The sequence below is a fragment of the Dasypus novemcinctus genome, chromosome 4 (assembly GCF_030445035.2).
Source record: "Dasypus novemcinctus isolate mDasNov1 chromosome 4, mDasNov1.1.hap2, whole genome shotgun sequence".
Classification (NCBI taxonomy): domain Eukaryota; kingdom Metazoa; phylum Chordata; class Mammalia; order Cingulata; family Dasypodidae; genus Dasypus; species Dasypus novemcinctus.
This window is the reverse complement of record NC_080676.1, coordinates 113,852,236-113,878,622: the sequence shown is the minus strand read 5'-3', so window position 1 is coordinate 113,878,622 and position 26,387 is coordinate 113,852,236.

Genomic DNA, 26,387 nt, shown 5'->3' with positions numbered 1-26,387 from the left:
TTTGTCTGAATTTCATTCTCTTATAAAGGACTCCAGTAATAGGATTAAGACCCACCCTGAATGAGATGGATCATATCATAAATTAAGATTCTACTCAAGGATTCTACTTACATAAATTAAGATTCTACTCTGAAATATTCTACTTATAATGGGTCCACACTTGCAGGAATGGATTAATGTATGTTTTTTAATGTTTTAAATAATAAACCTTTTTATTTAGCACTTTCAAGTTTACCAAGTTCTTAAAAATCCTTTTCCCAAATAAAGTTTCTCCTTTTAATAATATATTCATAGTAGTGAACCAGTCTTGGTAATTTTTAGCAACTGAGGTCTATAGTTTACATTAGGATTCACTCTTTGTGTACAACATTCTATGGTTGTGACAAATGCATGATGGCATGCGTTCAGCAATGCAATAATATACAGAATAATTTCACTCCCCTATAAATGCCCTGAGAGCCACCTATTTTTTAAATGAAATTGATACATATTAATAAAGCATAAATACATCCAAAGTGTACAATCAATGGTATTTGGTATAATTGCATAGCTGTGCATTCATCACTTCAATTATTTTTAGAGGACTTTCATTATTCTAATCATAATAATAACAAAAAACAAAAAAACAGAAAAAAATCCTTATCACCTCTCTATCTCTCTATACTTCCCCCTGCCAAACATAACTGCTATTCTGTTTTCATCTCTCTAGTTTATTTGTATTCATATTTTATAAAAAGTCTTATATATACAATGGATTAATTTTTAAAAATATTTTTCTGAGGTACATAGAGCTTCCAGTTTTTACGCTATCATACTATACATACCATTCAATTATTCACCTTTTCACTTAATTCTCGTTTGGAGATAGGTCCATAATGATACATACCATTCTAGTTCACTAATTTTAGTCATTGGATAATGCCTCATTGATCATATATATCACTATTTATTTGATCCTTCTCTTGTTGATGGACATTTAGGTTACAAACAATGTTGTAACATATATGTAAAAATTTATTATCCTTTTATTGAGTTTGACAGTTTGAAGATTTTGTGAATTCCAGAAAAGTTCATGTTCTTAGAATTAATCCATTCCTGTAGGTGTGGGACCTTTTGGTTGCATTAGCTTCAGTTAAGGGGATTTTTTATTAGATCAAAACAGAAACAAGAAAGTTTACTTGTCAGTAAAGTTCCTCACAAAAGTAAAGTGTGAGAGGAGCACAGAGAAATGGTTTGCTGTAAGAGAGGTGAGAAAATGAATATAGGTTAATATGTCCTTTGAAGACTATTTTCTCATCTCTTCTCATGGCAAATGTAAACATATTCATAAGGATATCCCTTGTTCAGGAAGCTCATTAGACTGTATGATCAAGTAAATCCTTTAGTGTAGATCTGTATTTCTTCATATGGCTTTGAGATACTACCTAGTGTCCTTTCATATCAACCTAATCCCTTTAACATTTCTTATAGGGCAGGTGTAGTGGTAACAAATTCCCTCAACTTTTGTTTACTGAAGAATGTCTTAATTTCTCCCTCCAATTTGAAGGGTAGTTTTTCTGGATATAGAATTCTTGGTTGACACTGTTTTTTCTTTCAGCACTTTAAAGTTGTAATCTCACTGCCTTTAGTCTTCCATGGATTATGATAAGAAATTGACTATTAATTTTATTGAGAAAACATTGTGCATGACATGATGCTTTCAAGATTCTCTATTTGTCTTTGGCATTTTGATTAAAATGTGTTGTTGTGTTGGAATTCTTGATATGTAGATTCATATCTTTCATTAAATTTGCAAAGATTTCAGACATTCTTTCTTCAAATATTCTTCCTGCCTTCTCTCTCTTTACTCTTTCTGGGACTGCCATATTAAGTATGTGGGTCTGCTTGACACTATCCCAAGTGTCTCTTAGGCTTTGTTTACTTTTTTCAATTCATTTTACTTTCTGCTCCTTAGACTGGATAACATAAATTTCCCTTTATTTAATTTTACTGATTTTTAATTTCTGCCTACTCAAACCTCCTGTTAAACCATTCTGGCAGATTTTTCATTTCAGTTATTGGAACTTTCAGTTCTAGAATTTCTGTTTGGCTTCTTTTTATAAATTTTATCTCTATTGATATTCTTATTTTGTTCCTACATCATTATCCTGATTTTACTTATTCTTTGCTCATGTTTCCTACAGCTCTTTAAAGAAATTTGACAATTGTTTTAACACCTTTATCTAGTAAGACCTAGGTCTGGGCTTCTCCAGAAACAGCTACTATTGATTTTTTTTTTTAAGATTTATTTTTTTATTTATTTCTATCCCTTTTCCCCCCGTTGTCTGCTCTTTGTGTCCATTCGCTGTGTGTTCTTCTGTATCTGCTTGCATTACCCGGCGGCACTGGGAAACTGTGTCTCTTTTTTTGTTGTGTCATCTTGCTGTGTCAGCTCTCTGTGTGTGTGATGCCACTCCTGGGAGGGCTGCGCTTTTTTCACGTGGGGTGGCTCTCCTTGCAGGGTGCACTCCTTGTGCATGGAGCTCCCCTACGTGGGGATGCCCCTGCGTGGCATGGCACTCCTTGTGTGCCGCAGCATTGCACATGGGCCATCTTACCACATGGGTCAGAAGGCCCTGGGGATTGAACCCTAGACCCTCCATATGGTAGATGGATGCTCTACCAGTTGAGCCACATCCACTTCCCACTACTATTGATTTTTAAAATATTTTGTTATTTTTTAAAAAAATTATGTAATTAGGGAAGTTGTATATTTACATAAAACTCATGCAAAAAAATACAGCATTACCATATACCCCAACCACCAATTACTAACACTTTGCCTTAGTGTAGTACCTTTTGTTAAAATTGATAAAAGAATATTATATTTGTACTATTAATTATAGTCCAAGGTTAAGTTAGGGTGCATTTTTTCCCCATATACCACCCTATTGTTAATACCTTGCATAAGAGGGGTAAATTTGTTGTATTTCATGAAAGAACATTTTTATAATTTTACTATTTTATATATATATATATAAAAGTCTATCATTTACAATAGAGTTCACTGTGTTGTACAGTCCTATGCTTTATATTTAATTTTTATTTTAACCTTTATTCTAGTAACATACATATGACCTAAAATTTTCCCTTTTGACCACATTGACATACATAATCCAGTGCTGTTAATTACACTAACAATGTTGTGCTCCAATCACCATCATCCATTTCAAAAACTTTCCACACAATCCAAATAGAAACTTTCTGCAAAAAACATTAACTTCCCATTCTCTATCTGCAGCCAAGCCTCTGGTAATCTATCTTCTAAATTCTAACTCTATGAGTTTGTTTATTATAATCATTTCACTTCAGTGAGAACATACGATATGTGTCCTTTTTTGCGTTTGGCTTATTTCACTCAATATATTATCTTCTAGTTTCATTCATATTTTTGCATGAACCAGAACTTCATTCCTTTATCATGCTGAATAAAAATCCATTGTGTGCATATATACTGCTTTTGTCTGTCTGTTTATCAGTTGATGGACACTTGGGTTACTTCCATCTTTTGGCAATTGTGAATAATGCTAGGTTTGACATAAAGTTTATTTTGTCTGATATTAGTTTAGCTTCCCCAGCTCTTTAGTGGTTACTCATTGCATGGAATATCTTTTTCATCCTTTTCACTTTCAACCTATTTGTGTTTTGAGTCTAAAGTAATTTCCTTGTTAAAAACATATAGTTGGATCATTTTTTTTTTTTAATCCATCCTACCAATCTGTGTCTTTTGATTGGGGAGGTTAATCCATTAACATTCAGTCTTATTGCTGAAATGCAATACTTAATTTAGCCATTTTGTCATTTGATTTTGATACGTCATATCCTTCTTATTTGTCTCTCTTTATTTTTATTGCAACCTCCTTTTCTGTATAGTTGATCTTTTGTGATATATCTGATCCCTTTATCATTTTTGTTTCCAAGTATTTTTAAGTTACTTTTTTTCGCATTGCTCTGGGGCGTGCATTACACAACATGCATCTTTAGCCTACTCTGAAAAGATACCAATTTAGTTCAATAGTATACCTGTTCTCTTCTCCCATATTCCTCTGTTTGCCCTCTTTTTGTTGTCCCACATTACTTCTTTATATATTTTGTGTCCATTACCAGGACATATGATTTCTTTTTGTTCAGTTGTATTCTCACACATAATGAAATTGAAAAGTAGAGAGAGTTGTGCATTGAGGATATAGTACTATTGGGTTTTTCATTTACCCTTTTACTTACCTTTACTGAAGGTCTTCATTTCTTCACACTACACCAGGCTACTTTCTCCTGTCTTTTCCTTTCAACCTGCAGAATTCTCTTTAGTAATTTTTGTAAGGCAGGTCTTCTGTTGCCAAAATCTCCTAGTTTCTGTTTAACTGTGAATATATTAAATCCCCTTCATTTTCAAAGAACAGATTTGTCAGATAAAGAATTTTTGGCTGGCAGTTTTTCTCTTTCAATACCTCAAGTATAACATACCACTGCCTTCTGGCCTCTTGTAGAGAAATCAGCACCTAGTCTTTTTGAGGATCACTTGTATATGACAAATCACTTTTCTATTGCTGCTTCCAGAATTTTCTCTCTATCTTTGGCATTTGAAATTCTGATTACTATATGTTTTGGAGTAGGTCTATTAGGGTTTACCTTATTTGGAGTATGTTGTACTTCTTTGTCATTGTTTTAGTTTGCCAAAGGGCTGTTGGTGTAAAGTACCAGAAATGTGTTACTTTTATAAAAGGTATTTATTTGGGGGTAAAAAGCTTACAGTTCTAATGTCATGAAAAGCTCAGCTTGAGGCACTATAAGAGGTACTTTCTCACCAAAGTCAGCTACTGTTGAACCTTGGTGCATGTTGTCATATGGTGAAGCAAGATGGCCAATTTCTGTGGAGATCTCTGCCTTCCCCTGAATCTGCTATCTCTGTTGCTCAGATTTGAGCAACTAGGCACACAGCTTGGCTCTTCCCAGGCCTCCTATTTTAGTCTTGGCTGTTCTGCTCTCTTCTCAAGGTTAGTTGTAAGCTATTAGGAATATAGCAGGACTGGTCCCCTCCTCAATTGCTCTGTGGTCCCAGACATTTTGAACCTCCCCAAGGCTTCTGTTTTCCTGCAGTCCTCTCTCTCACATTGCAGAATCAAATATGCTGGCTCCCTTTTTCCTTTGTCTGTCTAAATTTATGTGTCTTTATTTAAAGCAGACCCAGCAAGAAGGTGGAGACTCAACATGAATCAAGCCCACGGACATAATCCAGTCAATTGAGTCTCACAGCCACAGGAATAGATTATTTTGAAAAGTAATATTTCTCTTTGTAAGATTCATAAAATAATTTAAAACTTTCACAGATACATAGATTTATGTCTTTCATATTAGTTGGGAAATTATATCCTCAAATATTCTTTCTGCTCCTTTTCCCTTCCTTTTCTCCTTATGGGACTCCCTTGATGTGCATATTTGTATGCTTCATGCTGTCACTCAAGTTCATGTAATGCTGCTCAATTTTTTCTATTCTTTTCTTTATCTGTATTTTCCCATTGATGATTTCAGTTGTTCTATCTTCTAGTTCATATATTCTTTATTCTGCCTGTCCAAATCTGTTGTATGCCTTTTGTATATTTTAATCTACATTTTTGTGTCTTTCCCCCATGATTTCTTTTATGTGTCTTTTTATACTTTCAAATTCTTGTTTATGCTCACGTTTTTTCCCCCTAATGTCCACCAGCTCTATATCTATACTTTCTTTCATCTTCTTGAAATGATTTAGGAGATTTATTTGACATTCTTCAATTACTTGTTCTAATTTCTGTATCTTCTCTGAAGTTTTAATTTGTTCCTTGACTGAGTCTTATCTTCCCATTTCTGAGTATGGATAATAGTTATTTGCTGATGTCTGGGCATATGATTATTTTGATGTGTTTACTCTTAAGGTCAGCTTTTCCATCTTTTCTAGGGTTTTATTGTTGATTGGCTTTTATGTTAAGGATCTTTAATGCTTGGTCCAACTTATTCTGGAGCTTTAGAGTAGCCTATGTTTAACTGTTCAGCTTCTCCTAGTTCTTCATCATCTGACTCTTGCTCTGGATATGCAGTACCATTTTTAAGATTGCTCTTTTTTGTGCAACAATTTCCTATCCAGAGGAAAGCTTCCTTTCCTCTGCTCCTTTTCTGGGACTCTTGATCTGTTCTGTTTGTTTTTGTGAGGAACTTTTCTCCCCAGATCCTATGATTTGTTTATATTCTCTTCCTCACTCAGTGTCTCCTTTTCCTTGCACTTTTCAGTCCATCTTACATCAGCACCTCCCACCCCACTTCTTTTCTGTAAAGATTTTCTGTATCAATAAATTTTCAAAGATTTAAATTATGCAAAGCGTCTTTTCCAACCATAATGGAATTGAGCTTGAAATCAATAACAGGTGGAAAACGGGAAAATTCACAGATCTTTAGAGCTTAAACAACACACTCAAATAATCAGTGGGTCAAAGAAAAACCTGCAGAAGAAATCAGTAAATATCTTGAGATGAATGAAAATGAAACACAACATATAATACTTATGGGCTGCAGTGCAGACAGTGCTGACAGAATTTATAGTCTTAAATGCTTACATCAAAAATAAGAAAGAGCTACAATCAATGAGCTAGGTACACACCTAGAGGAACTAGAAATAGAACAGCAAACTAAACGAAAGCAACTAGAAGGAAAGAAATAACACAGATTATAGCAGAAGTAAATGAAATAGAGAACAAAAAACATTAGAGATCATTAACAAAGTCAAAAGTTTGAGAAAATCAGAGGAAACTAGAAGCTGAATTAAAGAATCCAAGAAGAGAAGGGAGAGACCAGAAGATGCCACCATGTACCTTGCCATATGACAGAGGAGTCCAGGATCACTGGAAGCCCTTTTCTGGGGAGAAAGCATCACCTGATAATGCCTTGATTTGGACATTTTTATGGTCTGAGAACTGTCAGCTTGCAAGCAAAAAAAAAAAAAAATCCCTTTGTAAAAGTCAACCCATTTCTGGTATATGGCTTTTCAGCAGCCTTGCAAACTAAAACAAAATCCAAAAATTTCTCTGTCATTATTTCTTTGAATATTTCTTTGCTTCTCTATCTTCTTCTTCTGTAAATTCCACAATGTGTATATTCATTTGCTTGATGTGTCTCAGAGCTGCCTTAGACTGTTTTCCCTTTTCATCCATCTTTGTTCTTACTGTTCCTCAGCCTGAGTCATTTCAAGTGTCTTATCTTTGAGATTCTCTCTTCCACCAACCTTAAACTGCTTTTGAAACCCTTCTGGGAATTTTTCATTTCAATTATTGTGGCCTTTATTTTTATTATTATTTTTTTAATTGATTTTGTAAAAATATTACATTAAAAAAACAATATGAGGTCCCATTCAACCCTACGACCCCCACCCCACCACTCCCCCCCCCAGTAACACTCACTCCCATCATCATGATACATCCATTGCATTTGGTAAGTACATCTCTGGGCATCTCTGCACCTCATGGTCAATGGTCCACATCATGGCCCATACTCTCCCCCATTCCATCCAGTGGGCCCTGGGAGGATTTACAATGTCCGGTGATTGCCCCTGAAGCACCATCCAGGGCAACTCTAAGTCCCAAAGGCGCCTCCACCTCTCATCTCTTCCTGCCATTCCCCATACCCATCAGCCACCATGCCCACTTTTCCCACTCCAATGCCACCTTTTCTCTGTGGACCTTGGATTGGTTGTGTCCTTTGCACCTCTATGTCAAGAGGAGGCTCAGATTCCACATGGATACTGGATGCAATCCTTTTGCTTTCAGTTGTAGGCCCTCTAGACTCCATGGTGTGGTGGTTGTCCTTCTTCAACTCCATCTTAGCTGAGTGAGGTGAGTCCAATAAATCAGATTGTAGGAGCTGAAGTCTGTTGAGGCTTAGGGCCTGGCTATCATATTGTCAGTCCAGAGATTCAAAGCCTTTAACTCCAGTTGTTCTGTTTGGTTCCTTTTTAAAATTTCTATTTCTTTACTAAGGTTCTCATATCACTAATTCATTTGTTTCCTGATATTTTGTAGTTCTTCCTTGTATTTTCCTTCATCTCCTTGAGCATTTTTAAGATCATATTTTTAAAGACTTTGTTAACAGTTCTGGTCTTCTTCTGTGGTGTTTACTTGATTTTTATTCTTTTCCTGTGAATGGGTCATAATTTCATGTTTCTTTTTTGTCTTGTACCCTTTTGTTGCACACTCCATATTTTAATATTTTATAATGTTATGTCTGAGACTATTCCCTCAGAAATGTCTTTCATGCTTGCATATGGAGATAAGACAGATATTTTCTTGAGTGTTAGCCTTTCTATCTGGAAGGTCTGCTCAAGGCAAATGCAGTGTGTGGGTTTTTCCTTTACTTCTGGATTCTTTCTTGTCCTGGATTTTTGTTTGTTAGTTGTTTTGGAGGTCTCCTGTTTACAAGAGCATGGTTTTCCCCCTGTTTCTCAGGTGACAGACTTCCCCCTCCAAGGTGTTAGAATCTAGCAAGCTTTGGTTCAGATTTTCTGACTCTATAGTTTCTTTTACTCCTTTCATTGTTTCAAACTGATTTTGCCTGGTGGGAAAATTCTGGGAGGAGGCTTACACCAGAGAAGTATTTCCCAAGTCAGTTTTTCCCAGCTAAAACAGGGTGAGGGACACACAAGAGGGCATAGATTATCTCCACAGTGTCCTACAGAAGGAACCAGGATGGGCACCAAGTGTTTCTTCCACAGTTCCCCAAACCCGGAGCTTTCTTGATGTTCCCAGTAAATGCAGCCCTGACTGTCCCTTGCAGCCCTGAGTAAGTGAAACATCCTTAAGTTTCTACTGCTGCTGCCCTTCTGGTGTGGTTTGAAACAATGATAGCCAAAGTCCTTATCTGGGTTTGTTTAAACATTGGCTGCCACTGCCATTGTTTGGAGAGGGTTGAAATAACGATTGCCCTCAGAGCTGGGCTCCAGTGATCTGAATTTGCTAATCAAAATCTGTGATCATTGGTTGGGCATGCCCACCTCTGGTCTTAGGGAAGAGGATTTTTGTGTCTTTTCTGTCACCAGTGAACTATCCAGGTGCTGTGCCACATTTAATACTACAGTGAGCTTGGAGGAGGAATGCTGGTAGCCACTGCATGTAGAGAGCAATTTATTCTCCACCATAATTAATGAGCCTCTTCCTCTCACTCTACCCTGGATGCTGTATACTGTTCTTCTGGTCTCCAGTGTTTCAAATAGTTGTTTTAGGAAGTTCCTGAATGTTTGATAGTTGTTCTGGTGGAAGGCCTGAGTACTGAAACTCCCTACTTTGCTATCTTCCTACAATCCTCTCCATCTTATGATTTTGTTGCTGTTGTTGTTGAAAACTAGACATTTGAATACTATAATGTGGTAACTCTGGAAATCAGATTGTCCCCATTATCTAGGGTTTGCTGATTTTTTTAATTGTTGAAGAATGTAGTAGTGGATTTGTTTAGTGACTTTTCTAAATAAGTTTAGAATAGATTACAGTATATTTTATTTTTATCATATATTGTTGCTGAAGTCTCTGCTCTTTTAGCTTTCCTCAGGTAGTGTTTTTAGAGAAATATCCTTGAATGTCAGGAGCTATTAAAAAAAGAAAAGAAAAAAACAAATAAAACAAACATAAGCTCTCCTTGCCCAGTTTTTGGTGACTGGTTCTCTGCTGGGGAACTCCAACACATAGCCAGGCTTTCCCTGAGCCTAGAGATCAGCACAGGGTGAAAGCTTAGTGTCTTATCAGGACTTTCCTGAGCAGGCATCTTGACCTGAGTATGGATGTGGCTTTCTAAATTACCCAGCACACATGGGCGATTTTGAACATAGTCATTTCCCAAAGAAACCCTCCTTAGCTTTTTCTCCTGGACTTTATGTGGTTTTTGTATGCCTCAACTGTAATCTTTTATCCCTGCCATCTGTTGTTTGATCATTTGTCCTGTAGTATTTTTTTAAGGCACAACCTCTGTTTTTCTACACTGACTGAACTCCAGAGGCAAAACAGACACACTTATTTTAACACACTTTGTGCCAGTCCCTAAGGTAGCCATCAGACAAGTTAGAACAGATATACATAATAATTTGGAAATAAGTTTTGCTCTTGTTCTTCCAGAACAACATGGGAATGCAGGATGCTGTATTCAAGACTGCAGCTTGCTATGGAAAGGTTGGGGTAAGGGTAAGACAAAATTTGAATAAACTTCCCTACCATTTTAAAAAAATATATCTAAAAAATTTTTATTAGGGAAGTTGTAAGTTTATAGAAAAATCATGCATAAAATACAGAGTACCTATATACCACCCTGTAATTAACACCTTGCATTTCTATGGTACATTTGTTACAAATGATGAAAGAATATTTTTATAATTGCACTATTAAAAATTGGAGAGCTAGTGTAGTTCAGTGGTTGAGTGCCTGCTTCCCACATACAAGGTCCTGGGTTCAATCCCTGACCCTGGTACCACCACCACAGAAAAAAAAGAGTTCATGTTTTACATTAGGGGTCATTGTGCTTTACAGTCCCATATGTTTTTGGGTAAATTTATATTCTAGTAAAATATATGCAACATTAAATTTCCCCCCTTTAACTATATTTAAATAAATAATCAGTGCTGTTAAATACCTTCACAATGCTGTGCTATCATTACTGTCATCCAGTATCAAAACTTTTCCATCACTTCAAGTAGAAATGCTGTACAATTTAAGCATTGACTCCCTACCTCCACTATGGTGCATTTTAACCATTTATTCTAGATTCTGATTCTATAAGTTTGCTTATTCTAATTGTTTCAAATGAGTTATATCATGCAATATTTGTCCTTTTATGTGTGGCTTATTTCACTCAATATGATTACTTCAAGGTTTATTTATATTACAATATGTATCAGAACTTCATTCCTTTTTTGGCTAACTAATATTCTATTGTATATACAGACAGTGGTGGTTTGAAGCTGTATGTACCCCAGAAGAACTTGTTCTTAAATTTAATCCATGCTTGTGAATGTGGACCCATTGTAAGTGGATCTTGTCATGAGGCTACTTCAGTTAATATGTGACCCACCTTATTCATGATGGATCTTAATTCTCCTACTAGGATCCCTTATAAATGGAATGAATACAGAAAGAGGGAGAAAGAACACCAAAGAAACCAGAAGCTGAATCAATGAAACCTGGAAAAGAGAGGAGAGATCAGCAGATGCCACCATGTGCCTTGCCATGTTGCAGAAGAGCCAAGGATTGGCAGCACCCTGTCCTCAGAAAGAAAGCATCATCTTGATAATGTCTTGATTTTGACATGTTCCTGGTCTCACGTTGTAAGCTAAATCTACTTCCAGGAAGATAGCATGGGAGTAGGTAGGCAGGGCGCAACCCTCTCACAAAAAGAAAAGGATGAAGGGCGAAAAACTGCCTGATAGAGCTTCTTTGGGGATCTGCAGATGAAGAGTATTGTACATCCTCTAGGAAGACAAGGGACAGAAGAATGAAGAAGTTGAAATTAAAACTATGAGTTACAAACCTCCCAGCTGGGAACGAAACCCATTCCCCACCCTGAAGGTGAATAACTTTGATAAAATCCATGGCTCACTGCAGCCAACTGGGAAGGAAAATAGATTTCTTCCTCCCTGGGAAGAAGGGGGTTGCAGTGGAAGGTGGAGAGTGGTTTTTCTTCAGTAAATATGGCCAGCAGCCCATTTTGAATCTTGGCTCTGGCCAGACCATAATCAAGGGCAAGTGGATGTAGAAAGAGTCACATCCATGAAAAGATTAGCTGACAGGTGCCATATGCTGAGCAGCCTGGAAACTGCAAGGAGAAAAACTGCTTTTTGGAGTCTTATGTTCCAACCCCCTTAGAGCAGATCTGCATCCCATTATGAGTCCCTCGCCCTTTTTTGATAACTTAAGCTAGACAATTTTAAAGACTTAAGTTAAAGCAAAATGCAAAGACTCAGGAAACCAAACCACTAGGCAAGATAGAGAAATTGACCAACAAGAGTAAATTCACCAACCATAGTCAGATGCCTACACATTAGCAAAAAATTACAAGCCATACTAAGAAACAGAAGGAGACAGCCCTGCACCAAATCCTGGTTAAACACAGATTTAAGACAACTAATAATAATCACTATCATCTGCTAAATCAATTCAAGGAGTTGAAGGAAAACATAACTAAAGAGGTAAAGGACATTAAGAAGACAGACACTGGGTAAGTATAAAGAACAATTTGAAAGCCTGCAAAGAAAGTATCGGTGCTTATTGGGATGAAAGAACCAATGGATGAGATTAAAAATACATTAGAAGCATGTACTAGCAGATTTGAATTGATGGAAGACAGATGTAGTGAATGGATGGAATGAACAACTGACCATGAAAAAAACAGAAGAGAAGGAGAAAAGAATGGAAAAAATGGAACTGGATCACAGGAATTTGAATGACAATGCAAAATGCACAAACATAGACACCATCATTGTCCCAGAAGGAGAAGAGAATGGGAAAAGGGCAGAAAGAATATCTGAAGGAATAATGGTATATTCTAGATAATAAATCCTTATCAGAAATGTGGTTTCTTAATATTTTCTCCCATTGGGTAGGTTGTCTTTTTACCTTCATGATAAAGTTCCCCTATTATTTGTAAGTTGCCTATTTCTTGATTCAGGTTTCACTTGGTTTCTGTACATGATGGTTTTTCAGAGTTCTGATAAAGTTGTTTCTGATAGTTTCTGCTTGGTTTTCAGTATTTCTCATGGGGTCAAGACCTTGAAGCGGTCTACATCATCCTGCCACTTTTATTCATATAACAAATATTTTATGTATATGTTTTCTTATTCACAGGGGAAAACTTAACTCTAGGAATGGCTATTTTCATCTTAACTTTGCAACATATTTTGCTAAATTGTTCTCTAAAGCTGTTGCCAATTTATCCTCCCATAGGTGTAGAATAAGTATAACATGGGGTGTTTTGGGTACATTGTAATTGTTCTTCCCCATATTGTAATGACAGATACAGGCCATTATGCATTTTACCAAAACATATAAAATTTGTGCAGTGCCATGTGTAAACCGTAATGTAAACTATGGTTACAAGCATTGTTTCAATATTTGGTCATCAGTTGTAATGAATGTACTCCATTAATTAAAGATGTTATTAATAGGGGAAAATGTGAGAGGAGGAGGGGATGTGTTAAATGAGAATCCCCTGTATTTTTGTGTAACTTTTCCATAATCTAAAATTTCTTTAGAAATAAAGAAAAATTATATTTTAAAAAAGCAAAAAAAAAAAAAGGTACTTTATGGATATGAAATGGTATTTCACTGAAGTTTAAGTTGTATTTTCTGATTACTAATTTTGGTTTGCATCTGTTATTTTCTCTTGGTCTTTTTGGTTTACCCCTTTGTTAATTACCTCCTTTACTACTTTTATATTTGGCTGTTTGTATTTTTCTTTATAATTTTTTCTGGACAGGTTAGAGTTACAAATATCTTCTCCAGGACTGTAACTTTACTTTATTTGATGAAGTTTCCTATTTTAATGTAATCAGATGTGTCAGTCTTTTCTTTTGTGTTTGGTACTTACTCTATTTTGCTTAAGAAATCCTTTCGTAAACATCATATTCACAATGTTTCTTAAAACTATCTAATTTTTTAAGGTTAAGACAAAATTCACTTGGTATATATTCTTGTGTAAGTAATGAGGTAGGAATTTAATTGTATATTTTTCCCAGATGGTGTCCCTGTACCATTTATTATATGGCCTTTTCTTCCCTTGTTTATATTAATATACCTCTGTCATGAATCAATTAAGTTATGTGTGGGTTTCAGCTTTTTCGACTGAAATTTATGTGTGGGTTTCAACTTTTTCTACTGTTGCATTGGTTTACTTTTTTTTTTTCCTTAGGCCATCCCAACTTTCTCAATTATAATGACTTTATAATTAATCTTGATATCTGATAAGACAGTTTTCCCTGCCTTCTTTGATGCTAGTCTTTGACCTCAGATTTTGCCCCATAAATTTTAGGATCAGTTGGTCAAGTTTCACAAGAGATTTTGGGGAAGTCTTGATTGATATTACATTTATTTTAAAGATTAACTGAAGAATAAATGACATCATTATGATAGTGATTCTTTTCATCCTTGGATATATCTTTACATTTTTTAGGTTCTTTTAAAAAAGTCTTTAGCAATATATTGTAATATTTTTAACAATGATCTTATACTTGTTAGATTTATTCCTAGGGAATTTAAAGTTTTTATCCTATTGTAAATGAAATTTTCTTTAAAATTTTATTATGTAATTATTATTGAACTATGGAGGCTGCTGATTATACATGTTATACTGATTCCTAAAAAACTGGCTGAGCTTCTTAGCACTGAGAAGGGACCTTCTTTTCTTGAATAGTGGATTGCTACTAATTTTAGCATCCATCTATGACTCTCTTCTACAATCATTATTATTGGCGTGTTTGCTTAGTGGTAATTTTCTATTTTCATCATTGTTTCTACATTTATTAATTAGTAGTCTACCATAAGGAAAAACAGGCCCCATCATCCATTTTTTATTTGATTACTTATTTATTTAGTTATATTATTACACTGTAATATTGTGTAATAGTACACATTATGTAATAATAATGTGGACTCACAGATACTTATTTTATTCTATAGTTATAATCCAATATGTAATTTTTGGTTGCTCAAATTAATCCTGGTTTGGCCGTTACAGTTCTTCAATTTGTTTTTTAATGTGCCCCTATCATTTTCATTTTCAGCATTTTCTTTTTTTCTGGCATCAAAAGGTATTCCAGGATCATTTCCTATTTTCCCTGCATCAGCCCTGGAATCTCTCCTTGCTCCAAGAGTCCTGCTTCCTTTTATTGGAGGATGGTGTTTGAAACTAAGCTCTGAGAGATAGGTGTCATTGCTCCTGGGATGGTATTACTGTAAGGATCTCTCAGTGAAACAAGCTAGGATGTATGAATGTAGCCATGAGTCATATCTATCCATTCATATATATATATTAAAGACTGATATAAATATGTCTGATTTCAATCTCACACCACAGGGTTCATGCTAGCCTTCTTTCTCTCCATATTTGTAACTGCTTTCTCTGACAGTGAGAAAACTCACTATCATTATCCACAATATATTTACACATGAAAACGGACTTGTGATGGTTACCACAGAGGCACTCTGCTCTTATGGCTCTTTTCTTCCAATGCTAAATTCAACTACTTGCTTTGCTCTTCAGACCTCACAAAGCTAAGATTATCAATAGAGACAAATGGAAATTACCAGACCTGTAGTTATGCAGTTAAATAGCACACAGGGGATCAGGGTTGATATGCAAAGATAGATGTCTAATTAATGTTAAGTGACTCTGTTTTCTAGGTTAATTTTATATTGTTTAAGATGGATTTTGTTGAATGCAATGTTGACACCCTTCATCAGGATATACAATAAAAATAGAAAATTGAGACTGATTATATCTAGTAATATATGTCAGGCATGTCCTAGAAACTGAAAACAAACAAAATTAATATTATGCATTATTTTAATTTTGTAAAGGATGTTGGAACACTCTTTCTGTGAATGATGCCATACAAAAGAGTTCGTGCTGTTCTGGTTATATAATGACAAGAATAAATGAATATCAATTAGACATTTGTTTTTCATTTATTTTAATTTTAAAATGTTAGCTATATCATTTGAATAATGTATGTACCCACTTTAACTAATAGTCTTATTTTTTTAGCTCCTTAGTTTAGAAATGATTGTTTTTGCTTTAAAACATTTCTTGATTTACAAATTTGTTACCCAATCTCTTTTCTTCAAAAAGACTTTGAAATATCCATGATGTTAAAAGGGAAGTATCTTTACTATGGTCATGAAAGTCCTCATCAGTGTTTTGGAGATCTCATGTTTTTTTTTTTTTTTTAAAGATCTATTTTTTATTTATTTCTCTCCCCTTCCCCCCCGGTTGTCTGCTCTCTGTGTCCATTCGCTGTGTGTTCCTCTGTGACAGCTTCTATCCTTATCAGCGGCACCAGGAATCTGTGTTTCTTTTTGTTGTGTCATCTTGTTGTGTCAGCTCTCCGTGTGTGCAGCACCATTCCTGGGCAGGCTGCACTTTCTCTCCCGCTGGACAGCTCTCCTTATGGGGTGCACTTCTTGCATGTGGGGCTCCCCTACTCGGGGGACACCCTTGCGTGGCAGGGCACTCCTTGTGCGCATCAGCACTGTGATGGGCAGCTCCACATGGGTCAAGGAGGCCTGGGGTTTGAACCACAGACCTCCCATGTGGTAGACAGATGCCCTATCCATTGGGCCAAGTCTGCTTCCCTCTCATGATTTTTAAAAAAATATAGAAGCAATAGTTTCAAGAGAGCATTAGACTTAAATTAGGGTATTGAAATTTTAATTTGGAAGAACAGAGGACTGTTCAATCCCCAGCTATTCTTTTGAAGTTTAAGTTATAGAATCTTTTTTTTTCTCTGAAGTTCCATATTAAATAAATATATTTAGAATTCCAGAATGTCTCACATTAAAATAAAAACAAAGACCTAATAATCAGTAGAGCCCTGAATCTCAGCAGAGTTGCAACACCTACTCTTCAGTTCACTGGACTCACCTAGGATAATTAATTAACAAGGAGATGATGATGGACAATGCCCATCCCAAGGAACATAGAGTGTCTGCAAATGAAAGCAAGATAGTCCCATCCACCTGCCCCATAGGATTCAAGCTCTTCTCAATTAGAAAGACAGTGGACATCACAATCCCCAAATCATCAAGACTGGGGAATGAAAATGGACTAAAGTAGACTTATTATTATTTTTTATAGACTTATTATTATTCCAGCAATGGAAAAACTTTGTCACTGATACAAAGGCAGTGGCCACCACTGAGGAGAGGAAGAGGGAGAGGGAAGAATAGGTGTAATATGGGAGCATTTTCGGGACATTGGAATTGTCCTGCATGACATTGCAATGATGGATACAGGCTGTTACATATTTTGTTACAATCTACGAAATTGTGTGGTTCAGAGTGTAAACTATAATGTAAATTATAGTCCATGGTTAGTAGCAATACTTCAATATGAGTTCATCATTATGACAATTAAGGGAAACAGAGAATATAGTATTCCTAGAAATTGACGCACAGACATATTAGAGGACCTGTTCAAAGTCAAAATGCTTATTTTTTTTTTTACATGAGCCAATGCTCTTTCTGTTTACCTGCTACCTTTTGTTTGAAGATATTTGGAATGAAAAGCAAATACCAGACATAAATAAAGGTTCCATGTCTTTGAACTCAGATAAAAAATGCAAATCTTGTGGTAAAGAGGTATGTTTTTTACTAAATTTAGAACAGTACTTCTTAAAGTATCTTCTGAGGAACACTAGTTATATGAGATGATGGTCTGTGTTACATAATATAACTTAGAGTTTGATTCAGCCTTGAAATGAAAAAAAAAAAACAAAACAAAACCAAAATAACAGTGCTGTATGCAAAACTGAAGAGAGTTTCTCTCTCCTCTATAGTCTGGAGGTAGGCACTGTGCTGCCCTTGTGGTGGGGTCACAGCCATCAGGGAGACAGTTTCCTGCTGTCTTGCTGCCTTCTCGTCCTTTGTTGGTCTCGTACTGGTTCATCTGCTAGGGCTTTACATTACTCTGGCATTCTGGCAGGCTGAAAGGAGGAAGGATGCAAAGAGGAAATGCTCTCTGTCTTTATGGATATTTCTTGGTTGATAGGCATATCATTTCCACTTACATCTCATTCATCAAAACTTAGTTACAGGGCCAGAACTAGCAGCAAGGGGAACTGGAAAATAAAATCTTTTAGTTAAGCATCAATATGCCCCTCTAAAACTGCATTTCTATTATAAAGGAAGAAGGAGTGAATGGATACTGGCACTGATTCAATTTATGACAGCTGCAGAGACACATAAAAAGGAATTTGTGGTCAAATAAGTCTCAGAACTATGAGGTTAAATAAAGATAAGTAGGCCTTTTTTTTAAATTTTAATTTTAATTTTTTTAAATTGATTTTGTAAAAATATTACATTAAAAAAATATAAGGTCCCATTCAACCCTACCACCCCCACCCACCACTCCCCCCCCAGCAACCCTCACTCCCATCATCATGACACATCCATTGCACCTGGTAAGTACATCTCTGGGCATCTCTGCACCCCATGGTCAATAGTCCACATCATGGCCCATACTCTCCCACATTCCATCCAGTGGGCCCTGGGAGGATTTACAATGTCCGGTGATTGCCCCTGAAGCACCATCCAGGGCAACTCTAAGTCCCAAAGGCGCCTCCACCTCTCATCTCTTCCTGCCATTCCCCATACCCATCAGCCACCATGCCCACTTTTCGCACTCCAATGCCACCTTTTCTCTGTGGACCTTGGATTGGTTGTGTCTGTTGCACCTCTATGTCAAGAGGAGGCTCAGATTCCACATGGATACTGGATGCAATCCTTTTGCTTTCAGTTGTAGGCCCTCTAGACTCCATGGTGTGGTGGTTGTCCTTCTTCAACTCCATCTTAGCTGAGTGAGGTGAGTCCAATAAATCAGATTGTAGGAGCTGAAGTCTGTTAAGGCTCAGGGCCTGGCTATCATATTGTCAGTCCAGAGATTCAAATCCCCTAAATATATCTTAAACCCCAACACCAACTACAATTCCAGTAAAGTAGCATGAAAGTCTTGTGCAAAGAGAGCCCATCTGAGTCCAACTCCATCACGCAGAAACACCAGCTCCAAAGAAGGGAGTAGGCCTTTGTTAACAGCAGGCTTCCTAAAGACGCTAATGCATATTGTGAAACTCTAAGAGTAGGATAAACTATCTAAAGGTCCCATTTTTGTAGACCATAGACTCTTTTTTTAATTTTTAAAATTTCTCTCCCCTTCCCCCTTGTTGTCTGTTCTCTGTGTCCATTTGCTGTGTGTTCTTCTGTGTCCACTTGTATTATCAGGTGGCACTGAGAAACTGCATCTCTTTTTGTTGCGTCATCTTGTCGCACCAGCTCTCCGTGTGTGCAGTGCCACCCTGGGCAGGCTGCACTTTTTTTCATGCGGGGTGGCTCTCCTTGCAGGGTGCTCCTTGCACGTGGGGCTCCCCTATGCAGGGGCACCCCTGCGTGGCACGGCACTCCTTGCGTGTGGCAGCACTGCGCGTGGGCCAGCTCACCACACGGGTCAGGATGCCCTGGGTATAGAACCTTGGAGCCTCCATATGGTAGGCAGATGCTCTATCAGTTGAGTCACATCTGTTTCCCAGACCACAGACTCTTGATTCATGGAGTATCTCTTGGGATTTCCACAGAATTTACTTTAAGGAAATATTGCAGTAAACTGTTGAATCCTCGAGGCATTGAACCTCCTCTGGCTTAGTTAACTTGATTTTAGTCTATGTGTAAGTCAGGGATATGGTGAAGCACACATAATGTGCATGACTGTGGCACAATTTGCCAATATAAAGGACTATGCAAATGCCAAGTAATTGGACATTTCATTAAAGAGAAGATTCTTTAATTTTTGCCTAAAAATATGCTGAACAATTTTCAGGTAGATACTTCTGTTTTCTCTCTCACCTCTGTTAAGGGAGAGGGTGCTTTTGAATAACATAGTAGTGCTAACTGCTACTTAGTGAGCACAATGAGAACCCTGAGCGCTGAAGCTGGGCTGCCCTCTCTAGACTCTGGACGGACCTGGGCCAGGTACTTCAAATGCATCTTTAACCCTGCACTGCCTCCTTTCCCTCTTCCATGCCCTTTCCCACTTTATTACTGCTTTACACCTTTTCTTTTCGCCTTTAATTTCCAACTTCTCCTTCATTCTTACTCTCTGAATATGACCTTGTTTTCTACTTCACTGTTCACTCAGAAACTCTTGGAGAGAACTGCCAGAGACCTCTTCCACTGCAATTACTTGCCTATGAACTTTTGTTCCTGTATATTCTGCCTCCTCACCTGTTTACACAGAACTACCCATGCTCCATTCCAATGCCCATTCTTGCATTTGGACATTATATTCCATGACTCTTGCCCAACAAAGAACATTACCCAAGTGATTCTTAGCTCTATCTCCTACATCAACATTTTTTCTCCCTTTTTACTAGTCCATTCCCATTAACACACAAGTATGCTTTTGTCTGTGACCTTGAAAAAAGAAATAATGACTCCATTATTCTGCCTTTGTAATAAACTCCTTGCTGTTTTCTCCTTTCTTCATGCTTAAGCCTCTCTAGTCAGCCAGTTGCTCCCACTGCTACTGCTCTTGTCTAGGTCCCAGTGATCTTCATGTGACTAAAACCAGTGATCATTTTTCAGGTCTCTTCCTTCTTGCTCATTTACAGATTGTTTTGTTCTGTCACATGCTTTCTACATTGGGCTTCCTGGAAAACCACTCCCTCCTGTTTCCTTCCTATCCCATAGGGCATTTTTCTGGTTGAAAGTTATAGTTCATTATTCTCTCACAGTACCAAATTGGAGTTTTAATCTGAAGACTTCGGGAATTTCTAAACAATTTCTGAAGTAAAAATGGAATGACCTAGAATAGATTGTTTAGCTTCTCTGATTAGTTTCTTCAGGTATAAAGTAGAAAGGTTTGGGCTGCATGGTCTCAAAGTTATCATGCACTGCTCTGATTCTTAGAAAGGGTCATGTTGTCTAAAGTATGCCAAGAGACAGAGGACCTGGTGTTCTAGTGTGCAGTCCATTTTTAACCATGTTGAGATCTTTGGCTTGTCTCATAGCTCCTGTGAGCTGTAATCATTTAATCTGTTAAATGAGAAATAACAATATTTTCTTCTGTCTTTTTAAGAAACATACAGTTATGAAAAATCAAAACAAATGGAATTATATGTATGAAATTATTTCAAGAGGATTGCAGTGCCATGTGATAAGGAAGGGAATAATTACCACAAATATTAGAATCAAAGTACCTACTTTCATAACAGCAGAAAGTTTCACTATATAAATTTTATAATGTGGCCTATATTCCTTTCACTAGTTGTTCCCATAACAGAAAATGGTACTTTACCTTTCCAGTTGCTCATGGCCAAAATCCAAAATCACCTGTATCTTCTATGTTGCTCTCACAGCCAACCCAATCAGAAAACACTCTCATTTCTGCCATCATAATATATCCAGAATCTAACTACTTCTCACCACTTTTACCACTACTTCCCATCATCTTTCTGATTATGCCACCATCATCTTTTACTAGGATTGTAGCAATAGCCTGGGCTCTTGGTTTTGACCTTACCCCATGCAGTCACAGTCTTTATACATCAGCCAGAGTGGTCCTTTTAAAGCACATTGGAGCTTATGTCACCTCTCTGTTTAAAACCATCCAAAGGCTTTCAATTTCATGCAAAGTAAGGGAAAATCCTCACAATAGCCTGTAAGAGCACTGCCCGCTCTTCCTTACCTCTCTAAGACACATAGTTGTTTTTTTTTAAAATTAATTTTGATTTTTAAAGAAGTTTTAGATTACATAAACATTACATAAAAAATATAGGAGGAGAGTGGATGTGGCTCAAGCAGTTGAGCTCCCACCTCCCACATGGGGGGACCCAGGTTTGGTTCCCTGTGCCTCCTGAAAAAAATAAAAACAAACAAGCAAAACAAGCGAAAATAAACCAACTCAGGGAAGCTGATGTGGCTCAGTGGTTGAGTGCCAGCTTCCTACAGTTGAGGTCCTGGATTCAATCTCCAGCGCCAGTACCTAAAGAAAAGGCAGGGAGGGATTCCCATATGCCCCACTCCCTCTTCCTTCCACATTAACAACATCTTTCATTAGTGTGGTACATTTGTTACAATTGATGAACACATATTGAAGCCTTGCTACTCACCATGGACTATAATTTATACTCTGAACCTTAAAATTTTATAGGTTATGACAAAATATATAATGGTCTGTATCCATCATTGCAATATCATGCAGGACATTTCTGATGTCCCAAAAATGCCCCCTTGTTACACCTCTTCTTCCCCTCAGAACCTCTGGTGGACCCTGCCTTTATAATATCAATGATAAAAGTTCTTCCATTGCTGGAATAATAATGTCTATAATAGAAGATTAATAAGTCTACTTTAATTCATTGTTCATTCCCCAATCTTGAGAATTTTGGGATGGTGATGCTCACTCTGTTTCTTATTGAGAGGGGAACTTAGATCTCATGGGGCAGATGGATGGAGCTACCTTGCTTGCAGTTGTAGACACTCTCTGTTCCTTGGGATGGGCATTGTCCATCATCATCTCCTTGTTAGTTTAAGACACATAGTCTTTACAAAGTGTGTTTCTTCTTCCAAGAACTCTCTTTTATTAAATTTCTACATGATTAGTTCTTTCTCATCCTTAAATTTTTGCACAAACGCCACATGTTCCATGAGACTTATCCTCACCACCCTATTAAAAATTGTAATCTATCTCCCTTTCTCTGGTTTATATTTTTTTATATCGCTGTAACTTTCTAACATATTATGTCATAGATGTGTTTATTATGTTTATTGTTTATTTCTAACTCCCTTTTCCACAAGATAAGCTCCATAGGCAGGGATTTTTGTCTCCTTTTTTTCACTGATGTATCCCACCACCCAGAAGAATGCCTGCTTCATTGGATCTTCAATATACATTAAATGTTGAATGATTGAGTTTTTCATTCTGCCTAGTGGTATTATATTAGTTTTGCAGCTACACAAACTGAGGTGTAGAGAAGCCAAATGATTTCTTTACAGTGAGGGAACTCTAAGGCCTGGATCCAAGCCATGTTCTTCCCATTGTACCATCACAGTGTCTCATTTCTTATAATGATTCTGCTTGCTATGTCAAAAGCCAAAAGTATGGATTAGAGTGAATTTACTGATATTCTACTATGGACCTACTGTGATTAGTAATGGAAGAAATTGTAGCCTTGATGTGGAGAAAGTGGCCATGGTACCTGCTGAGGGTAGGGAGAGGGAAGAAGAGATATGATGTGGGGGCATTTTCAGGACTTGGAATTGTCCTGGGTGGTCCTGCAGGGACAGATGCTGGACATGGCCCATTAGGTGGACTGCGGGAGAGTGCAAACTACAATGTAAACCACTATCCATGTGGTGGAGCTGTGCTCCAAAATGTATTCACCAAGTGCAATGAATGTACCACGATGATAAAAGAGGTTATTGATGTGCGAGGAGTGCGGTGAGGGGGTGGGGGGTATATGGGGACCTCATATTTTTTTAATGTACCATTAAAAAAAAAAACAAAGAAGGAAAAAAAAGCCAAAATATGAGGATGTTTCAAAAGGAAGGGATTATCAATGAGTACAATAGCTTTCAGACATGCCAGAAAGAAAGAAGATTGAGACAAAAAGGCTATTAGCTCTTTGTAATTAAGTGACAGTGACCTCTACAAAAGACATTTCACTAGGGTTGGGGCTAAAATAAGAGAGAAGGGAATGAAGGAGAGAATGGAAAGTTAGTAAAATGAAAGAATGAATAGTTACCATTCTTCAAAAGTTTGTGGGGTGAGAAGAAGGAGAGAAAGGCAATCATTATAAGGAAAGGAAAGATTCATTTTTATTATGGGTAAGATTTAAGCATATCTATAGAAGCAGGAAAGGCGGTAAGGCTAGGTATGAGTATTGTGATAAATAGAAGGGACTGCTTTTTAGGATGAGCCAACTTAGTGGGGAAAGTGAAGCATCAACATTCATGGAATTTCCTTGCACACAAGGCTTGGCCATATTGTGAGGCACAGAGCCTGTGCAAAGTAGATGTTAAATTATCCCATAACTGCACTTTTTCTTGTCCCTTGGAAGCAAATCTTCCCATTTTCCTCAGCTGCTTTTCCAAGTTATCAAGTTCATTTTTCTTCTCTCAGTTCCAAATACTACTGACTCTCCCCCTCAGGATCAGGTGACGTTGTCTCCTATGTTATTGAGCAAAAAGAGACAAGTAGGCTCAAGCTCTTCCAACTTACCTACTTACCTCTGCTCTCATTTGCTTTATCACTAACTTTCCATCTTTCCCTCTTATCTCAGTGGAATGGTTTCCCTCTTTTTCTCTGAGTTAAAATGTCTGTTTGGAATCATAATCCACCATAAAAGACCTTGCTTTATCATTTTTTCTCTTTCATTCTGAAACATTCTTTACACGAGTCACCTTTATCTATAGTACATATAGAATATTCGCTCTAGAGATCACTTTCCTGCCCTTCCAACGAAACTTTAATGCTTTGCTTTCTTCAAAAAGCTTGCATTGAACTTCTGAGCTTGGCATTGTGTTTATCATTGGGGAATCCTAAGACAAAAAATCTCAGGAAGCTCACTATAGACTGTGAAAGATAGATGATAATACCATGTGGTAAGTGTAACAATGCAGATTTTTCACAGTAAAACAGACGACTATGGGATGCTCCAGCCTCAGCTTTCTTGTCGGCTCCACGGGGTTCAACTCTCAGTCTGTAGGTGTCTCTGTCAGCTCCACCTTGGGTAAGTACTGGAGGTTGCTCACTCTCCAGACCTCTGGGCTGCAGCCTGCCCATCTTTGGATGGTTCCAGTGTAGGGTGGAAGGCATGAACTCAGGGGGCAGGGAGAGGTAATCACAGAGATACTGGTTACCCTCGTTGGTAAGGTACCAGTAGAATTATCTCCAGGCAAACTGTTCTTTCACGTAACCTCATAACTTGAGAGACTGCATGGCCTTCAGGACATGAAGGTTGGGCACGTTCTTGTCTGCCAGGTCTGGGTGCCTTGGCATATGGACATACTTTTTGGCCACCATCACTTCCTCCTGAAATAGGAGTTCATAAATGGCAATCTGGTTCTTCTTGGACATCAACATCTTAAAGACTACACAAGGACAATCCAGAGGAGGAAGGCCCTCATTTCTTAACAGATCCACTGACCTCAAACCCAAAGACTTTGCACCCTGCCACCACTCCTCCCCCAAACTAAAGCTCCAGGACCAGGCATGGATGCAGTCCAGGGTGACGGTTCTGGCACTGAAGGAAAAGCATGCGGGTGGGGTGCTGCTTCCTCAGTTTTGTCAGGGTGGGCTCAGCCAGGCAAGGGCTTCGTTCTCATTTCCCCCTCACTCACTGATGGTCCCCACCATTGGAATGCCTATCTTCGACTACCAGTGCCCCCTCTCCTGAGGTGTGTCCCCAGGCCCTTTTGCTGCCCTGAAATGGGGGTGTGGGGGAGAGTCAACCACCGCATTGACCCTGGAGAGGTGCAGCGTCCATCGTAGGGGGATGGCTTAGATGGGGGTTTGTTCTTGAGTGTTACAGATTTCTTTTGTCATTTGAATTAAACTTCTATGGCTTAGAGAAAAAAGAGTGTTGGTTAATATCTCAGTACACAGCAGAGGAGTTTGTCAGGAAGGTTTTGTGAAGGAAGTAATGTCTGAATTGATCTTAAGGGATGAAGATGCAGTTAGGGCAGGAGGACAGCATGTGCAGAGATACTGAAGGGAGACAGTGTGTGCATAGCAAAATGACAGTTGGTGTTTCTGAAGGGGCAAATGCATGGCAGGGATTAAGAGGTGAAAAATCTAGAGAAATAGTCAGAGATCAGAAGTGGAGGATCTCAATAAGTCATGTGAAGGAACTTGGACATTGTCTTTTAGGGGTGAGGAGTCAAACAGGAGTAACATGACCAAGTTTGTGACTCTGTGAAGGATGGGTATGAAACGGTCACATAACCAATTTGTCTTAGTTTGCCAGGCTACTATGACAAATACCACATAATTTTGCTTAAACAACCATGTATTAGTCAGGGTTTTCTAGGTAAACAGAACTGACAGAGATATCTGTAAATATTGAGATTTTATAATATGGTCTCACTTGACTATGGGAGTGTACAAGTCCAAATTCTGTAGAACAGGCTTCAAGCTGAGAACTCCAGTGAAGGTTTTTGATGAATTCCCCAGGAGAAGTTGGCTGGCTGAAGTAGAGGTGGAAATTCTCTCTTCCAACTTCCGAAGTCATCATTTCTCCTTTTAAGACCTTCAACTAATTGGATGAGATGTCTCTGACTGCTGAAGGCAGTCTCCTCAGTTGGTTGTAGATGTAACCAGCCATAGATGCAGTCAATATACTGATGATTTGAGTCCACTAAATGTCCCTCACAGAAACAATTAGGTCAGTGCTTGCTTGATCAAACAACTGGGCACCATTATCTGGCCAATTTGACACATGTACCCAATTATCACAAACAGGAATTCATTGGCTCAGGGTTTTGAGACAAGGAGGAGTCTAAAATCAAGATATCGGTATGGCTTGCTTTCTCTCTAAAGACTGTAGCATTCTGGTGCTGGCTGCTGGCAACCTTTAGGATTTCTTGGTT